General features: G+C 31.2%; 1 pseudogene; it reads left to right on the top strand.

The window, feature by feature from the left end:
• Positions 1 to 1,406: 1,406 nt before the first annotated feature.
• LOC111983715 (1-aminocyclopropane-1-carboxylate oxidase homolog 1-like) lies at positions 1,407 to 5,370 on the top strand (annotated as a pseudogene).
• Positions 5,371 to 5,712: the final 342 nt, after the last annotated feature.

The following is a 5,712-nucleotide window of genomic DNA, read 5'->3' as shown; positions in this document are numbered from 1 at the left end:
GCTTGTGTCAAGCTTTAATGAAATAGCTTTTCTTCATTTGTTTCTTAGATCAAACTTCATGTCTATCAAACTTCTTGTCTTTAATGATAACATCTATTATGTTTAAACAACATACTTCTTGATATATTAAACCTAACTTAGATCTACTCAATTACAAGTAAAGTACGTTTTGTCAAAAGATTAACCAATTACATAGTAAATATGACCCTAACAACTGACATAAAAATAAATTAAAAAATATTTAACATGTGTAAAAACTATTTTTACCTTTATAAGTACAATAAATTTATGTTTAGTAATTGTTGACATAACATATAAGGACACTGTTTAACACAAAAGGCCTAAGCCGATGAGTTGAAGGCCAATTATATTATATTAATAAGTTACATTTTTCATTATTATTTAATATAAGACTTCATTCACATATGTATTCCCAATATTAATATATTGTATTAACTGTTAGGGTTTAAAGTATTTAAGAAAACTTCGTCCACACCAATTCAACTATTCTCTTTTATTTCTTCATAAATCCGTCACTTCTCACTTAATTTTAGATTTAGTTTCTATGTTGTTAAAATTAAAAATCTCACTACCAAAGGATGANTTTTATAAACTATGCTAGCAATTAATAGAATTGATGTTTAAGGCATTGCAAATTTTAATTCCTAAGTTGTTAAGTTCTCTATAGCTATTTGTATTGACGTTAATAAACTTTTGCCATTACTTTCAATTTATATCTTCACTTTTTATTATTTTATAGACGACAATTTTAAGAAATTTTTTATATAACTTATATGGAAAATATAAAAAGTTATAAAACAAAATCAATTACTTTATTCTTTTTCCATAAAATTTTTTTTAAACTATTTCCTAAATCAATGATTATAGAAAATTTGTTAACTTTTATTTATTTTAAAAATTTACATCTTTTTTCTGGAACAAGAAGAAAAAGAGAGTAATACATTATTAAGTCATCAACAACTCAAGTTCTTTCCGATTTTTGCCAGTAGATGGTCAAAAATCCAAGTTGGATAATTTCAATTTGAAGTCTGGCAGTTGGGAAATGTATACAACAGTGATTATTTAACCACAATTGATTATAATTCCACAACCGTTCCCTCATTTTGTTTGGCTAGTAGTGACTAAATGTAGCCGAAACTTATCACTATGACATTCTTTTTTTGGTTATGGTGATCTGTGAAGGGCCAACGATCAAAGGAAAAGACATATTATTAATTATATTGTAAGGTCCACAGATTTTGAAGGCCAACAATCGTAGGCATCTGATCTACCAGTTTATTCAACATAGGCATCTTGTACCCTCTTTATTTTGCTTATATGGGCACTTCCAACCCTCAAATTGTAAGTAATTCCATTTTGACAATCCAAATTCCACTACCTCTAGGATGGAACTCACTTCTAGTGTAGGAAATAAACTTGCTCCAGGAGATGAATTGGGCTATGACAGAGCCAAGGAAGTGAAGGATTTGATTAAACAAAAGCTGGAGTTAAAAGGACTAGTGGACTCTGGAGTGACCAAGGTCCCAAGGTTCCTCATCCATCCACCAGAGAGCCTTCCAATGCTATCTCCAGCCACTACGCACTTCCACGTTCCAGTGATATGTCCAAGGCTTTGAACGAAGTTGCCGAAGGATGGAGATCGTTGATCAAGTTCGTAAAGCGTCAGAAATATGGGGCTTCTTCCAGATGATTAATCATGGAATTCCAGTTAGTGTTATAGCTAGACATGTTAGAAGCTGTGCGATAATTCCTGAGCAAACAAAGGAAGAGAAGATGGAGGGGGTACTCGCGTGATCAGAAGCAACAAGCTAAGTATTACTGCAAGGTGCTCTCTTAGTGTCCAAAGCAGCAGATTGGAGGGATTCAATTTTATTTGAATTCCAAGATGGTCCTCTAAACCCTGATGAACTTCCCCTAGTATGCAGGTACTAATAATACTACTACATGCAATATAATACACACACTATGTCTATGCAAAATTAGCTAACACTTTATTTTGTCTTATTTTTTAGGGAGGTTGTAATTGAATATGTGAAACAGATGATTGAACTAAGCAAGGCACTATCAGAATTACTATCAGAGGCTTTGGGCTGAGCAGTGAGTACCTAGAAAACATAGAATGCATGAAAGCAGAAACATTGTGTGCCACTATTACTCGCTTGTCCTGAACCCGACTTGACCCTTGGCGCAACAAAGCATTCAGACCCATCCTCTCAACCATACTCTTGCAAGATAATATTGGTGGCCTGCAGGTCCTCCATCAAGATCATTGGGTTGACGTTCCTCCAGTGCACGGAACATTAGTAGTCAAGATTGGTGACTATATGCAGGTAGAGACTAGTTCTGTTCAAGCAAACTGGATGTGTATGAAAACTGATTAGTGCTAAGCCTAAATGCAGAAGAATATCATACCAAAAATATCATGGATTGAACATTCTGAGATTTCACCAAATCACACCGTTTTCCTTCCTTCTCTTGAATTAGATATCCAAATTAAAAAATTAAAAAAAAAAATCATTAGTTATAACAATATGGGAGAGGGATTTGAACTCTAATTCTCCTCATAAAAGAGATAGAAAAATAAAATCATCGGCTACAAGACTTGAATAGATATCAATTTCTATTGAACTGAAAATTGCCATTCTTGGTCAACCTCAAAACATTTATGTCCACTAAATAAACTATTGAATTCTTCACTATTTTCCTTCTTTACAAAAAAAAAAAAAAAAAAACAAACAAAACAAAAAAACAAACAAACAATAGTTACAACAATAGGAGAGTGGGATTTAAATTTTGGTTTTCCTCATAAAAGAGTAGATAATATCACCAAGGTTAAAGACTTTTGGCATTAGATACAAACTTCTATCAAATTGAAATTGTCATTCCTCAATCAACACTCAAAACACTTATTTCCACTAAAAAGCCCAAAGAATTCTTTTGCTGATGTTGGGTTAAAATGGATTGGCCCCGGTTAATTAATTTAACTACCCAAGTTGATTTATTAGATCAAATTACATGCAAATCGTGGAGGCATCAACAAATTACCAAATAAACTAAGTGCAATGGAAATTAAATTGACACGGTGATATGTTGATGAATGGAGGAACCTCTCGTAAGGCAAAACCCTATTGAATGAATTTCAGGTTAGCACTCCAAGAATCCACTAATTAAGAACAAGCGATTACAAGTATAAGGATTTTACTATACCTGGTCTCTCCCAAAATATCAAATCTACAGTTGAACCTTTGCTCCAATACCTAATTGGACTTAATCGTGTAGTAGACTTCTTTGCTTTACAAAAATCTCTAATATGTGATTAACTCCTTTGCACGAATCTCTAATACGTGACTAACTCCAGCAACTCGATTGATTGTTGGATGTAAAGTTCTTCATTTCATAAACGATGAAGATCAGGAACAACTTGTTTTACAAAACCCTAAGACATACAAACGCAATAGCTTTAGACAAAGTATATGAGTTCTAGGTTTTTGTTTCCGTACTTGATGACTTTTAAAATAAGCCTTATATATAACTAGGGTTGTAAAGAGAAACCCTATATCATTCAACATCATGGGCCGAATTTTAGATCTAAGAATTCTAAAATTGTAATTTTCGATAGATCGAGTTGTGTCTAGTTTTTTCATTCAATCCTCAATAGGAGCAAGTGTCGAGCTTGTGTCAAGCTTTAATGAAATAGCTTTTCTTCATTTGTTTCTTGATCAAACTTCATGTCTATCAAACTTCTTGTCTTTAATGATACATCTATTATGTTTAAACAACATACTTCTTGATATATTAAACCTAACTTAGATCTACTCAATTACAAGTAAGTACGTTTTGTCAAAAGATTAACCAATTACATAGTAAATATGACCCTAACAACTGACATAAAAATAAATTAAAAAATATTTAACATGTGTAAAAACTATTTTTACCTTTATAAGTACAATAAATTATGTTTAGTAATTGTTGACATAAATATAAGGACACTGTTTAACACAAAAGGCCTAAGCCGATGAGTTGAAGGCCAATTATATTATATTAATAAGTTACATTTTTCATTATTATTTATATAATAAACTTCATTCACATATGTATTCCCAATATTAATAATTGTATTAACTGTTAGGGTTTAAAGTATTTAAGAAAACTTCGTCCACACCAATGTAAGTTTTTTTATTTATTTATTTATTTTTAATTCATATATAAGATAAAGAATCTAGAAACCCAAAAAAATGAGGAAAAAAAAATGCAAAAGTGAAGCTTAAAACTTGGAGAATGGCCGTTAAACCCCTATTCCCCTACTCTAAGAAGGTATTTCATTCTTAAGCAATAAGATATAATATGCACCATTCCTTTTGCAACGTGGACTCATTCCTTTCATGGCACATGAATTCCATGTTACTAAAATTCACTTACATTAGAGCATTCACACCCCAAATGCCAAATGCTAAATGTAAGCATTTTTTAGCATTTAAGCCCAAAATCTCAATTCCATCAGAAATTGTAAAAGCCAATTATTGCAAAAAATTTTGCAATATTGCTACAGTGCAATTCTACATGTAGAATTGCACAGTAGTTGAATAGTAAACTCTCATATTATTATTTAATTCTCTCTCTCTCTCTCTCTCTCTCTCTCTCCTACGTTTTATTAAATGCACTGTAACTAATGTGTTGTACTGTACTAGCTGATGATGATTTTAGGATATATTATTTTATTGTGTAGAAATATTATTTTAATGTATTGTATTGTAAAATAAAAGTTGGCATGCTGGAGTATTGTAAAATGGTATTGTATAACTGATAAAGTAGTTTTTTGGGATTGTAAAATAGAATAGAATGACATTTTCGGGGTGTGAATGCTCTTAGGTAATATAATAGAGGCAAATACTCTTCTTGAATACTTCTACTATTTTTATAGTATAATCCATTTTGCGTCACAATCATGTTCTGTTTTCTAAAACAATTGTAGCTAATCACAAACGACAAGTTCAGAAGTGTGGAGCATAGGGTACTGGTTGGACGTATTGGGCCTAGAGTTTCAGTTGTATGCTTTTTCCATCCAATTCTTGCACGAAAAATTGGGTTGATAAAGGAGTTTTTATCTGACAGCAACCTGACCATATATAGGGAAACTCAGAGTTCGTTTGGTATGTGATTTTGAGCAATAATTTTTAGTTTTTAAATAACATTACACGTATTTTTTCTTTTTTTACTCACATGTATTTCTAAAAAATACAACCAACATTATTAAAACGATGTTACCAAAAGAGCCCTTATATTAGTGAATACATTGCTCACTATACATCAAAGGGATTGGATGACAACTTAACCCTTAACTCATTTTAAACTTTTATAACCTATATTGGCAACTCAACCCTTAAGTTGATGGATTCTCTTAAGCAATTTGTATTGAAGTAAGTTGATAAACTTTTGGTAGTACTATATATCTATTTCTATCTTTACTTTATTTTACATTATTATTATTTTACATCTCGTTTCTAGAAGAAGAAAAAAGAAATTAATATATTTAAGTCATCAAAACATACAAGTTCCTTCTTATATGCACCAGATGGTCAAAAATCCAAGTTGGATAATATATATATATATATATATATAGGCATAAATGCTCTTTTCGTCCCTACATTTTGGTCCTACATTTCTATTTTACCATTTAGTCTAATAATCAAT

This window comes from Quercus suber, unplaced genomic scaffold, assembly GCF_002906115.3.
Source record: "Quercus suber isolate HL8 unplaced genomic scaffold, Cork oak 2.0 scaffold_46, whole genome shotgun sequence".
Classification (NCBI taxonomy): Eukaryota; Viridiplantae; Streptophyta; class Magnoliopsida; order Fagales; family Fagaceae; genus Quercus; species Quercus suber.
Note: the sequence above shows the minus strand (reverse complement) of the source record. Positions and strands in the feature narration are given on the sequence as shown.